The sequence below is a fragment of the Pholcus phalangioides genome, unplaced genomic scaffold, assembly GCF_987345545.1.
Source record: "Pholcus phalangioides strain wild (caught in Gottingen) unplaced genomic scaffold, Ppha-v1.0 ptg000015l_1, whole genome shotgun sequence".
In the NCBI taxonomy this organism is placed as follows: domain Eukaryota; kingdom Metazoa; phylum Arthropoda; class Arachnida; order Araneae; family Pholcidae; genus Pholcus; species Pholcus phalangioides.
This window is the reverse complement of record NW_028301608.1, coordinates 87,026,716-87,042,001: the sequence shown is the minus strand read 5'-3', so window position 1 is coordinate 87,042,001 and position 15,286 is coordinate 87,026,716. Positions and strand designations below refer to the sequence as shown.

The following is a 15,286-nucleotide window of genomic DNA, read 5'->3' as shown; positions in this document are numbered from 1 at the left end:
AAAGTTTTTAAGTATAAAATAAAAAAATATCATCCTAACTCCTAAAGACAGATGACGCTGAAAAACGAAACCTATTTATTTTAGCGCGTACAAATATCGAAATTCAATCTATCCAAACCTTGAACCTTCACTCGTATATCGGGTGCCGTAGATGAGACTAACAGCTCATACATCTCCCCCCCCCCCCCCATCGCTCTGCCAATTAAATGCAGTAGTGCATTGAAGCCATGGTTGGCATAATAGAATATTGATGGTGACAATTTAATAGTCATCTCACACCAAATCTAAGATGCTGAAAAATTTAGAAATGTGGCTAAAGTACATTTTTACCCCGGGAATTAACAGTCACCTCCACAGGAATTAATGGATATCATATATTCCTGATTATTGATGCTAACTAATTATATGTGATAATACGATGTATGAATAAATAGCAATTAAGTCACCATACGATGAATAAGATGCTGGAGCTGCAACATGTTAATAGGGATGTAATTAATGCTATATGAATATGATAAAGCAGATAAAAATAATAACGGTTAAAAATATACTGAACTTGAGGTTAAATAGAAAGTATAATATGTGTAAGTCATGAAGTATTTACATTGATATATGCAGTGCATCAATTCTGACATCATAAGGGATAATTTAGTCATATAATACAAGGAACATTGAGTATGGACATCTCGGAAAAATTTTTAGGCTCATTAAGTATCAGCGCTATTATAATTGGAGATTTCACGAAGATGTTCATAGTCAGAGTTGTCTAGAGAATCATAGCAGTTTCTGGAGAGCCTTTTGGCATAATCCATGATTGTTGCAATCTTGGTATCTCTGCGTATATGCCTATTTCTGATGACAAAGGGGGGACCTGGTAAAATTTCGGAGTGTTACGTTTTGGAAACGTTTTGGAAACGAATATTAGGATTTCTAACACACATCCAGGCTGGAGCTGCGTAATATAATGCAGGATGTATGATCAATTTAAATAATACAATTTAATACAAATTCAATTTAATACAAAATTAGTTTGTTGTTGATAGAAAGGGCTGTATTATGCCTGCAAATTTTGTTAAGAGCCCCTCTGGCTTGTTTTGCTTTTTTAATAACTTCAGAACAGTGATGAGCGAACGAAAGACGTTTATCGAAAATTACACCAAGGTATTTATGTGTATCAGATGGATGAATAATATTTCCTTCCACGTTTATAAATGCATTTGGGGGAAGCTCAATTTTTCCAGTTACCCACATGAAAACAGTTTTTCTAGCGAAGACACTTCTTTTCAAAAACACTGGCCTGAGCGATTGAGGCTCTGATATGTCTAGGATTACCACATCTAATCCTAGACATATCACGGCCTCAATCGCTCAGGGCAGTATCCTTGGCCCCTCTGCTTCATAATTTGTACATGCATGATTTCCCAATGGTACCAAGAAGAATTACCTAAGCTGACGATAGTTATAGATACGTTTTTGCCGTTGCTAGTTGATGCTAAGTACCGATGTTATAGATGGCAGATCGGTAGAATCTTGGTGCTCCAGTGAAGCGCCTGAGGACGCGATTCTGGAATCGTTGTAATTTGTACATGTTGCTCTTAAATGCGAAAGTCCAAGCTGGGGCACCATGTGGCAACACTGGGCGAATGATTTGTTCGTACATCAAAACGTTGTTCTTCAAACTGAGTTTGGACTTCGGATAGCAGGATCTCAATAGATTCTCTAAGAGGATCTGAGCATTTTTGATTTTGTTCTTGGTATAGCTCCTGAAGTTGATTCTTTCATCCAGGGTGACTCCCAGGTACTTAGTTTGAGTCGATGGAACGATATGTTGTCGTTCTATGATGAGCTTCGTGTTTGATGGGATATCTAAGTTTGTGAGCCATATCATCACACATTTCCTCACATTCAACTTGGCATTGTTGTATGCATTCCATCTTTCGACATTTGTGATCAGTTCCTAGAGGTGACTTAGCGCTTTCAAGGGCTTCCTGTCGGTTAAAATTAATATAACATTCAAGACATACGGAAGACTGGATGTTGTGAAGATATTTATTATTTGAGATGTTAATTTTTTAAGGAAGGAAAAAACTCATCTCTGCCTCTACCGGGAGTCGAACCCGGGTCCCTCGATTACCGGACGAGTGCTCTGAACACTAAGCTACAGAGGAGATAGAGATTTTCCTTCGCTAGAGCGTATATATGCCGAACGGAACCGTGCAATGGACGGTGAAACCGATCAGCTAATAGCTCATGGACGACGAGCCACCAGTGGGCTATATATATGACATGAATGTCGCTCTCCACTTGTTAATACAAGACATACGGAAGACTGGATGTTGTGAAGATATTTATTATTTGAGATGTTAATTTTTTAAGGAAGGAAAAAACTCATCTCTGCCTCTACCGGGAGTCGAACCCGGGTCCCTCGATTACCGGACGAGTGCTCTGACCACTAAGCTACAGAGGAGATAGAGATTTTCCTTCGCTAGAGCGTATATTACAATACAAACTATTACAAATACAACACCACAACAGGCAAATTGCCCAACGAGGTGGCTGACTTAAGAACATCATGGATCCCCGAGCCCTTTTTTACCCTACCTACGAGCCCTACCTACTACTGCTACACCACACATGCACCCCGCCCACAACCCCCCGCGGAACCCCCAACGAATCGGTACATGCGTAAATGTGCGTGTACGTGTAGTGAAACCTGACGTGAAGATTTTTTTTGTTTCTCTGTAATGCTTGTTATGTGTAGTGCTGCCATCAGTTTTTCAAACTATGAGTGAACTGTTATGATTGAATGATTTTTCGTTGTAGGACTGTTGCTCTCTGTGGCGAGACTTTTTAACGGGGAGATCGGCTCGCATTTGCGCCTTGAAGTTGGGAACCACAGAAAACCAACTTCACTGTGGGGTTCGAACCCGGATCCTCGCATCGTGAGTCCGTCACTATAACCACTCGACCACCACAGCGGCGCCATATATGCCGAACGGAACCGTGCAATGGACGGTGAAACCGATCAGCTAATAGCTCATGGACGACGAGCAACCAGTGGGCTATATATATGACATGAACCCGGGTCCCTCGATTACCGGACGAGTGCTCGTCCGGTAATCGAGGGACCCGGGTTCGACTCCCGGTAGAGGCAGAGATGAGTTTTTTCCTTCCTTAAAAAATTAACATCTCAAATAATAAATATCTTCACAACATCCAGTCTTCCGTATGTCTTGTATTAACAAGTGGAGAGCGACATTCATGTCATAATATAACATTGTTAGCGTATAAACCCAGGATGCCCTTTGGTACCATATGATAATCATCCATGAAAACAGTGCGTATCATCAAGCCCAAGCTGGAGCCTTGGTTAATTCCTGCGGTTATACGTCTTTTTTCAGATAATGAGTCTGATTTTTTCTGATAATCTTGACCTGAAAGGTTCGAAAAGTTAGATGTGAACTCAAAAATTAAATCATGATTGAGGAATATTTCTTCTTTATCACTTTGAAAAGAAAGAAGAGAAACTTAAATTTTAAAATGTGAAGAAATATTTTCAACTTTTTGGCAAAAACATTATTTAACCGATATTTGACTGAATCAAATTTCCCTATAATTGAGATTAACTGTTGTGAATTTTATCAAAATAGTAACCCATGACAAAATTTTTTCCAAAAAAAAGAGATAAACATATTGCTATAATATGCCATCAATACGGAAAATTAGTGCGTTAAGTCATCAGCAGAGGACGCTAGCTTAAATATATTTCTGGCATGCGTTTCAACACTGTTTTGATTGCTATTCCAATTCCCAACAAAAGTTGCAGATAATTTTTATATTTATTTACTTGCCAATCAAATATTATCTTTTTAAAAATTTCAAAATCCATCTTCCCCCATCATCTGCAATAATGAAAATCAGACTGAGGGCATGAATGAATAAATGCCACCGGACTTATCCAAAGCCTCCTAGAAGTACTCTAGGAGTAGTATCTGTCCTTCTCTCTCTCTCTCTCTAGGAGGCTTTGACTTATCTCGTTGTCTCGAGATCTCTTTCAGCCCCACTTCGTGGCATATTCTGGAACAAAGTGCGTTTACCTAGCCAGTGTTTCCAGCAGCCAAAAAAAAAATCCAACTAGATTCTTAATCAAAAACAACTAGAAACCGGGCTTACGGGCAACCAGAATTAATTTTAGTCATAATTTTGGTGACCATACGTCCCCTATTTTCCAGGGCATTCCCGTATTTTCACGTAATTTAATAGTAAACTATTAGTTACACTGGAAAACTTTTTAAAAAAGACCAGAAAAACACACACACAACTAGCAACTAGAATGGAAATCTCAAGACCAGATCTAGTTGGAAAATAAACTTTGCAATACTGTACCTAACAGTTTGTGTGTGTACCTAATGTTGTGTGGGAACTTTTAGTGCTGTCATCTATATATATTTGAAATTGTCAAACTTAGGACAATCGACCTATTGTGAGAACACATTGAAAATTCAATCCCTTCTATTTTGAGGGCAATCGACCTACTCCTAACCAGATCATGGCCCGCCGCTCTGTATCAATGAAGGGATATGAGCAGGTGATCGAAGAAGACGGGTTCCCGCTGGAAAATGTGCTTGTATGTGTTGTGAACCTAATGTGAAGTTTGTTTCTGTGTAACGCTTGTGCTGTCATCAATTTTTCTAACTATGATCTCTCTGACTGAATATTTGTATCGTTATAGGCTTGTTCCTTTCTGCGGTGAGACTTTCAAACTGGGCGATCGGCTCGCTTTTGCACGTCGAAGTTGCTGGAAATATTGGGAGGTCTTAGATTGCTCTTGGAGGGGGCTAAATCTAATATTTCCATGGGTTGCTATGGGAGTGGAGGCAAATATTGGCGGAGGGGGGGGGGTTACTCGGGATCATGTGCTGGATACAGGTTTACATAGCTCCAACCGACCGCAACTGTGGCGGCGTTAGGGCTCGAACTCAGGTCCTCGCGATGCGAAAATATGATAGGACCGTCACTATGATCACTCGACCACCATAGCGGCAGGGGAATCGACTGAGCCCCCCACTAATAGAAATAAGTATCAAATCAATTTTGATAAATAGAACTATCTCGCATAGATCGATATTCCATGGACAGATACGCAATAACACCGGCACATACCACATGTTTGAGGACGAAACAACAACCTCAAAACGTTGAAGAAAGCGGAACGCCAGCAGCGAGTATCGAACTATCATCGATCGATCTATCTCATTTCCAGGTGATGATCAATCATTTAACGAACTCGCGGTTAATTGCTCCACGTTTCTTATCGATGATGATCTGTGGTAAGAGGAGACGAGGGAAAAAAAACTAATCAGAAAGGATTTCATGCTTGTGAGGTCTCGAGAGCTTTTTTTTATATATAATACTCGTAAATCACGACATCAAATCTTTACTTTTCTCCTATTTTCTCCCTCTATTTCCGTCTTTACTAACACAATAGAGATTTCTTTACTTCTTCTCTACTGTGTGTGTGTGTCAGACATTTTAAGCAGACTATATCTACCACAAATAACAGATCCGGCAACACATCGTGAATTGGATAATTGGTTTTTTTTTTCTTTTCCTTATGCACTCTACCCTGTGCGAGTTTTTTTTTTATGTATAGTATATCCCTGCGCACCCTGTACGTGCCTCATCCTCCGATAAAAATGTGCAAAGGAAAAAGGATTCTCGTAAATTAAACGTCACGCTTTTTCTCTTAAGTGCACATGTGCGAGCAGAGATTCGTTCGGTCCCATTGAGCTTGAGTTCGGTATATGCATATACGACGTCTTTATGGGCCTCCATATTGGTCTTTTCATAGCCCCCCCCCCCCCCACCATGCTCCAACGAAGCATTATCGATTTTTTTACCCTCTTTTTAACGTTTTCTAATGCACTTGAGAGTATATTTTCGGGTCTCCCTTTTTTTCGGTTATCAGCCCCAAAAATCACGATTTCAGATAATAGAGACACTCGACATAGTTCTGAGCGGTGTGGAGATAATGAAGCTCTTATCCTTAACCGTGCTTATTCATTCATAAAGATTTTGGATGAGACGAATCTTCATCAATAGAGACTGAATCCAGATAGAATTTCAAAAGAACCTGAGAAGAGATGGCAGAATGCACGCCTATGCTTTATTTCATTCAAATTCAGCGTGACTTGATCTATCACAGAATACGATTTTCTGCCAAGAAATAGCCATGTGAACGATTCATAATAAGGATCTTCAACGCATAGCCACTGAGCTCATTGGTATCGCTTGTGTGTGTAGTATAGCTTAGTGCGCGGCCGTCTTAGGAGCATAATGGGCCCTCAGGCAAACGGTTTTTTCTGGGGCGTTTGCATGGCTAAACAGTTCATACCTACCAATTTACATATGCTTACTCTCGAAATTTTTAACCCTCTTTCATTTTCATGAGGTCCCAGAAGCCTGCCCGAGAGGGCTCTGCGTTAAGACGTTGTTGGCTAATTGACGGGTGCTTCGTTAAAATGTCAAATATGGCTTACGCTATATGAACCGTTGAGGCACCTCCTTCAGTACATTAATTCCCAACCTTTCATGCTTCACGTTCTCTCTGGAAATGCGTAAGAGGCTCATTTATTTCTAAAAATACATAAGAGACTTGCTGACCTCTAAATATGCGTACGAAGCATGCACACCTCCTGACATGCATAGGAGGCTACATATCCGTAGAAATTGGTAGGAAATTGCCGACTTACATGAAATTCGTGGGATGCTTACGTATGGTTTATGTACGTGCGTGGAAGGCGTGGATACCCTCTAGAAATGCATGGAAAGTGTGAATATCCCCTAGAAATGCGTAGAAGACTTGCCGACTTCTTGAAATGCACGGAGGCTTGCTAACATGCAGACATGCGTACCCCTAGGAGTACGTAGAAGGCTTACTCCTTCTTATATCATTCCATAATTAATTTTCAGATCTATTTTGACACTACTCGTTTTTTCCGTCATTGCTGATTATTTTTTGCGTATACCCAAAATGTGTGTCCCGTACCTCCCAGGGGTACTCATACTACAGGTCATCCATGGTCCGTAAAGTCATCTGATGTTGTCTTCGGCCCTAATATGGCCATGTATACATTAACGGAAAATGTGAATATTTTATACACATAGTGAACATTGGTACATAAACTATACACTATATAAATTTCCTACTAAAATTTAACACAAGACGGCAATTAATCTGTAGCTAACATCCAGTGTTCCAAGAATAAAAAAAAACGTCTGATTACAGCGTGGATGTGTGTATCACGAAGGATAGAGGGACAAGACGTAATTCTCAGAATAGGAGAAAAATTAGCAAAAATTTGGAATAGCCGGCCTTCCTAAGTCAAATGGGACATTGGAGTTCTCGAAAAATTGTGATAATAATTACTATTTCAAATAGTCCGTTTGAAACTTTCGGATCGACGGTAAAGAAACCGGAATTGGCAACAAATTGTAGATCCCAGTCTAATTAGCCATCGTGTGCAGAAAATGACCACAGTGATCAACGAAAAACCTTCATTTATTTTCAAAATTAACATTTTTTAAGGAACTATACATTTTTCTGGATATTATGCCGTGGTGAACTCGAAAAGAAAAGTCATCTGTTCTCCACCGGGACTCGAACCCTGGTCCTCTTGCGTACCTAGGTTCGAGTCCCGTTGGAGACCGGATGACATTTTTTTACGAGCTCACCTCGGCATAATATCCAGAAAAATATCTAATTCTTTGATGTATTGAGCTGGGAAAAAATCTTTCTCACTCTCTCAAAAAAATTTCAAATTCATTCCTTGTCAATGTGCCTTGAAAACCTTCACCAAATCGTTAAAAATTACTCATCGACAGTTGACCAAATCCCTTGTGTTCCGCATTTTTTAAAAAGTTCAGCATATTTTGGTAGATGCAATGGTACCGATACCCGTATTCATTTATCGTTCAATCATCTCGATACGATCATTTTTCTTTTCTATAGTTGGGGGAACATATATGCACGTCTAATATCAATTTAATCCAAGGAACATCCCTCCTGAATGAAACAAAAATTTAAGGACCCCGAGAGAACTGAACGTTGTGCCAAAACGAGTTTTCTCTCCTCCGTGACTATTTTAATTAAGTCTCATTTTTTTTTTTTGATTACCTTGAACGTTTTTAAATCATGTTATAAATCAGATAATGTATAAGATGATGCCAGAAAATCTCGAAATTCCGTGAGAGGAGAAACCCCTTTACATCCTTCGCTAGAAAAAAAGAACTGCTCTGAGAAACAGCCAAGACACTTTTTCTGACCTATGCTTTAAGTCAAGTGTAAATGAACAATAAATTTCCTTCGCCATGAAATATACGCTAAACGTACTAGTGATTTTACACAAAACCTGATTAATTTAGATTATTAGTCTCACATATTTATTATGCAGATACCGGATGGTTCTGAAATTTTTAAAATCGTTAACGTTCAAGTTATGTATGAGAGAGGCATGAATGTATTTAGGGGTCTCTTACGAACATTTAAAATTAAATATTTTATGCCAATTAAATATTTAAATTAACTGTAAAACTCCAGTTAAATATTTACTAACCCCAACTAAAAGCTAATAAGTAACACAAGGTGATTGTATTGTCACTTGAACATTTTCCGCGCTGCTCGTGCCATGCGGATTAGTGTCAGTATGCTCAGCACATATTTACACTCAGAAGCGCTCATCTTATATTTACAATCAGATGCACTCAGCAATGCCCAGTTCATTCTTATGCACTCGTGTTGAAGGATATCATAATTATACCTGGCAACACTTAAATCATGCTGACTAGTGTCAAATTTTAATGCGGGGCCATTGGTACCAGTAATGGGCCAAGTCAGGGTTCTCAAACTATGTGCCGCAGTGCCCTGGTGTGCTAATAACCTTTGTCAGGAGCGCTGCGGAGCGGTGGGACAACAAAGGCTCTGAAAAGATTATTTGTTGAACTGCTCTGAGAAGCCGCGGATAAGTTTTTATTAGGGAAAGGGGCGCCGCGGGTGGCAAAAGTTTAAGAATCCATGGGTTAAGCGTCATCGAATTCAGCTTGCGAATCCAGATCCAGACTCAGCAATTTTCAGCTCAACTCATCTTCAACAATGCCTAGTTGCATATTCATAGTCAACAATATGCTCAGCTTGTATTTATCTTCAGAAAATTTTGGCTCATAATCATACGTAAATAACATTGCTCAGATCATAGCCACAATCAGAGAATTCAATTCATTTTTATGCTCATGCGTATTTGAGGCTGAATGACTGGAAAAACTACGAAACAAATTTTTAAAAAACCACTCGAAATTCTATTAATAAATGTAATTAGGTAAATATATTATTTTGAAATTTTTTGCAGTTATTTTAATTTATGAAGTTATAAAAAACTTTCTTCAAAAATATTCTGGACAAAACGTACAAATATTTCAAAGGAGGAATCTTCAGTGATTATACAATTATTTATGATAAAAATATTGATAGTTTTCTAGAGAAACACACAAAATAACCATAATAATAAGTTTCCTCCATTATAGAATTGTATGTTTTTCCTGGCAATTGAAGAAGGTAACTTTTCCAACACAACAAAAAGGCGTAACCACTCGTTGCTTTTCTAAAGAAGACGATGATTAAAAGCAAAACAAACTCGTTTTTCTGACTTTTTGCAACTCCACCAAGAAATTCCTATTAAGCGGAATAATCTTCTTCTGAGAAAGAGGAATTCCATGTTTGCTTTATTTACCCCCCTCCTACATTTTGTTAAAGTACACATTTCAAAATAAATTCCACGTAAATTATCATCACATTCCTGCAAAAACGAATCAATAATCCGATTTCATCAATTACTTCTTACGCTATCTGTTGCCATAATGAATATACGCGCATAACTTCTGAACTGCGATGGATATTATTTTAATTCCGTGATTAATCTGCATATGCACGCGTATTTTTCTTACCCGTTCGGTACCAGTCTCAGGTTGGAGCTGGAAACCGGACTGTGGTTTCCTGTCGGATACGATACGTCTCATGCATAACGATGTAATTGTGATGGTAATCGGTGTCATTTATAACATGTAAGCATAGTGTGTGTTCTGGTATGAATTGTTGCATAAATGAATTATCATGGTGGAATTTGAGCCTATTCTCTTGAATATGCAGGTGTGTATATAGTCAAGCATGCAAGTCTCGTGATAGCATCTATCCTCTGATGTTATTTATTTAGTTTCTTGTGCATTTTATCCAAGGTCATTCCACAAATATTTAAAAAAACTCCCATCTACAATTATTCCGACTCGATTAGTATATAATCCCAATCGTAATTAAGACCAACGGCCCTGGTAATAAAACACTGCGATCAATTTGTCTACTGTATTGCAATCTAAACATCAACAAAAATCTAACTGAATAATTGATTTGGTTCTATTGGCAAGTCGATGACTGTCTAGGTAAAATGTATTCATTTTGCATGTATGTGAGGTGTTTTTTCACAAATGGGCAAGATAAATTTTGTGGGCATTTCTGTAGCCAAAAATTACAGCTTAAATGCGTAACTTTGCATATATGCAAAGCGTTTTTCTTTAAACGTTCATTACTGTATAGCCAGTTTTACAATAAAAATCTTTTTCAATTCATTTTAGTACTAAAATGCAAGGGCATCATTTCTAAAACCTATTCCAGCTGGTAGGAATTTTTTTCTACATTCTCAAAGTCATTCCGCAAATATTTCGCAAATTCCAATCTGAAATCATTCTGTCTCAATTTCTGCACAAACCAAATCATAGGCAAGAGCTAAATTGAGTATTAATTACTGTCATGATGCTTTTAAATTGAACGAAATGTGGAAATTTCTACCTCTTTATGTCAGCTGTATCTCACCAGATATATCTAAGATTCTAGATCTTTAAATAAATCTGTCTGGGATTCCTCCAGGCCGATAGAATACCAAAAAAAAAAAAAAATTTCGTACATTGAACCGGTAATTTCAGAATCTTTTTGGTTGGCCAGTGTATGTAATGAATGCAAAAAATGAAAGTTCAACGCTATTTTCATGCGCAGTCAAGTATGCAAATGAAAGTTGTTGTTTTTTACATTAGTTTATTTATATAACCAATGGAGTACGCACCAGTGAAGAATGAATGAGATTATGAGCCAATAGTATGCGAAAAAAGTAATTTACATAATTGAAGACTTCAAATATTTTAAGGACACATTGGAAGATAAAAGAATGCCGAAAATAATGATGGACGTACTGAGAAGCTGCAATTAATTTCATAATGTTCACTTTGGAAATAAGAAAACGATATGATAGAATATCAATATTCATAATAACAATTTATTATAAAAGAAGTAATATGTCCACCATGAAATACAACACAAACGGGAATTTCAAGTTGAAATAAGCAATGATTAAAAGAGGAATTGAGACCCTGAATCGGTTTGCAATTTAAAAGCTTTGAATGGTCAATTCAAAGGAAAACTATTTTTATGTAGAAAATTGTTTTACACTTAAAAACTTTGAAAGGTCATTGCGATCATAAATAGTATTATCAATAGTAATAACAATTATATTGAAATAACGAATCATGACATATACATGGCCGTATTTAGCTATGTGCATATGATCAAAACACAGAATTTTCGATTAAAAAAAATTACTATAACCAAAGCTGAAATTAAATTTGGGTTTTCTGGCCATGGGAACGTAAAATATTTTACTACACACGTTGATTACTGGCCTGTTTGTAAGTAATTATTATCGCATACAAGCTTAAGAAAAGTAGATATTTACACTTTCTAAACACATTAGTCGACAACTCCAACTTTTTTTCTATTCCAAAATAAATTATGAATTCTTTTCAATACGTACTTTGACTCCTTTCTTAACCCTCCATGGTTCACCCCCCATAAAAAATGTATTGTATTTGTATTTTCTTTTTTTTACAAACACATATGTAAGTTGGTGCTGCTAATTTAAAATTAAAACATCAGCACAGGAATTTAAATTATTAGCGTGCATTTTTTAATTAGCTAAAATGGTAATTGTTAATAAGGATAAAGATGCAGTTCACTGTGCTTTTAATGTCATCTATAAACAGATGAAATCGTGTTTATCAAAATTGAATAGTTGTTATTTTGAATTTTATTTTCCATTCGCTCAATTTGGAGTGATTTTGTGAATCTTTGAATATTAAGATTTCATCAGCTCTCAAAAAATGGCAAAATGACACCGGCAAGGAATCAACTTTTTCTGGATAAAAAAAGCATTGTACCTATATCTGCATTTTTTACTGAAATGGCACTAAAAGATGCCCTTTCTAAAACAGCAAAAAAAATTAGTAGAATGGGTTTTTTCTGACCATGTATTTGTCATGTGTATTTAAATATACACGAGACCATAGAGTGGATTAATTTTCATTTTCTCATCACATTCAGAAACTATCATAAATTCCGATGGAAACAGAAACTCAATAAAACATTGACGTTTGAATAAAACCGATTTATCATTACCCGCAGACATCATAAATAATAAATCATAAATAATATTGTGTTAAGAATTAAATCAAACTGCAGAATTTCAGTTTACGATCGCTTACTTTATTACTTATAAGTGAAAAACCGCTGAGAACAGTCCCGGTCTCGATAGAAAGCCTTCCAAAAATAATAATCGCATAGGAAAGAAATATAAGTTTGTTTCTAGACTTTTAAAGCACACAAACACAACAACACACACAATATAATTTCAGTCCAATCTCGTTACAACGAACTCTAAGAAACCGGAGAAATCACTTCGTTATAACGAAATTTCGTTATAAGGGAATCCCAGGTTTTTGCATTTTGTTCTTACGTAAACTTATCTGGGGGATTAAAAACGTGTTCGTTCGAGATTTTTGCTATAACGGTATTCGTTAAAACGGGATTCTATTGTATAATGTCTGGGAAGCGGAATTCTGGTCACACGTCCTAATGTTGCAAAGGCATCCATTTGTCAGTTTGGGAGGAAAGGTCACGACAAGGGTTGAGAACCATATGAGTTTCAGACAGTAGAGGGACTGGGGTTACTTTTAGCTCTTACTTTCTCCCAAGTGCTATAGAAGGGCTATAGGATCCTGTCCATAATCGGTGTTCTTTTAAAGTTCATTTTTGGATTAAACGCACGTGGTTTTGGTTTGGATATGGTATAGAATTAAGAAAATAAATGTGTGTTATTTCTTGATATTTGGAAAAATATATATATTGCCAATTATTTGTATGTAAAATTAGTATATTTTCAGTATTTCTGTCAGACATGTACATTAAAAACTACTGCTCCTATCAACATGTTATTCCCATAGATTATTGCTATGACATTTTTCTGTGCAATGAGCTAAAAGTTTTAGAGGCATGATTGTATATACGTGGAAAAATACATATTTTTACTTGAAAATACTTGACGTTCTCCGTTCAAAATCACGTAAATCAGAAAGTTTCAAACATATTGCTTAGTTTTAGATTCATTTCACAGTCAGAGCCGTTTGAGATAAAATGGAAAAGTTTCATGGAGATATTTTGAAAAATTCTTGAAAAAAAAGCAAGCAACACAAATATTGAGAAAAACAAAGATTTTCTCATGTTGTTATCAACATGTTCTTCCCACACGCTATTGCTATAACGTTCATATTACTACATTCTCAATTCAGAATCATGTAAATCAATAAGTTAGAACATATTGCTCGGCTCATTCTACTGCCATAATTATTTGAAATGCAGGGGAAAATAGTTTCATAGACATTTTGAAAAACGATAGAAAAATCTAGTTTTTTGTGAAGTATTTCTTTTACTTATTTTTTTACAAGAAACACAAATCTTCAAAGAAAAAACGCCTTCAAAGATTCCATTATCAGAATAAGATCATTAAATTCGTTCTACTTAAATGGGCAATAACGTCACTTCCAGTAATTATAGAGCCAAAAATGAAACAGTTTTCGACAGGGCCACAAGTGGGGGGGGGGGAGCAGTCGGGTCTGTGATTCCCGGGTGCCGGACCAGAGAGCGGACGCAAATTTCACACTTTAACCTCTCTTTGAACATTACATGGGGGGCGCCAAAATGCGTGCTTGATCCCAGCTAACCAAGCTTTTAGTTGCGGCTCTGGTTTTGGATTTTTCTTTAAAAAAACCTACTCTTTCAAGTGAACAAATAAAAAAAGAAATATAAAATTTTTCGACGAAATTCGTTATTTGAAAGCCTTGCGCACAAATAAACAAAACCGATTTCTCATCGTCTGCAGACATAATTTAAATCATAAACATGGAAGAAATTAAATCAAATTACAGAATTTCAGTTTACGATCACTTACTTATAAACAAAAAATCGCTGAGAACAGTCCCAGTCTCCACAGAAAGCCTTCCAAAAACAAATAATCCCACAGGAAAGAGATGGAAGTTTATCTCTGGACTTTTAAAGCACACAAACACAACACACACACAACATAATTATAATGTCTGGGAAACGGAATTCTTGTCACACTTCCTCATGTTGCAAAGGCATCCATCCAATGGGTCAGTTTGGGAGGAAGGGTCACGACAGACACACACGGGTTGTTAGAACCGTACGGGCTTCAGACAGCAGAGGGACTGGGGTTGGTTTTTTTTTTTTTGCTGTTTTTCTTTTCTCCCAAGAGTAAGCTGGATGCCTGCTTCTTCTTACTTAGACTTTTCGGGGTGTCTCTACTCTGACGAACATACTGTATATACTATCCTCCTCCTCTTCTTCTTCTTCTTCTAAGTTTTCGTTTTTATTTCTTCAAGAAGAAGAACAAGAAGAAAGATCTATTGGCAACGTTTCCTGCGGGAGCCTCTAAAACTCTCTTCTGGAGAAGAGATCTTTCCTCTCTCTTCAAGTTCTTTTTTGCTTTTGCCAAAAAGAAAACTATGGCAAAAAGGCGCTATAAGCGGCAACAGGTTTTCCCACTCAAGCCTCTCATATTTGCTTGCCAGGCTTGAATTTAGAAGAATAATAATAAGTAATAAAAAGAAAATGCGGTATATTACTTCAGTAGTAAGTTCGTCCCTCCCCCCGACTACATAACAACTTCCTCTTTTTATTATTATTATCATCATCATCGTCATTTTCTTTTATTTCGTTATTGTTATTTATATTTTATTATTAATATTCAGGGCATACGTTCAAGTGATTAGCACGTTTTTACTTTTTCTTTCTTCTTCTTATTATTATTATCATGGCTTCCCAGTGACCCAGAGACCG

At 36.9% G+C, this 15,286-nt stretch overlaps 1 protein-coding gene and 1 non-coding gene across 2 annotated transcripts in view; both read right to left on the bottom strand.

The window, feature by feature from the left end:
• LOC149076946 (uncharacterized) overlaps nucleotides 1-14,515 on the bottom strand; it is a 114,575-nt gene extending 100,060 nt beyond the window's left edge. Inside the window, exon 1 of the mRNA XM_089244678.1 lies at nucleotides 14,379-14,515. The gene's annotated coding sequence lies outside the window, so the exon portion shown is untranslated. The remainder of the gene's footprint in view (nucleotides 1-14,378) is intronic.
• Nucleotides 2,396-2,467, bottom strand: TRNAT-GGU (transfer RNA threonine (anticodon GGU)). Its single transcript has one exon. It is a non-coding gene; the product is annotated as a tRNA-Thr (tRNA).
• Nucleotides 14,516-15,286: the final 771 nt, after the last annotated feature.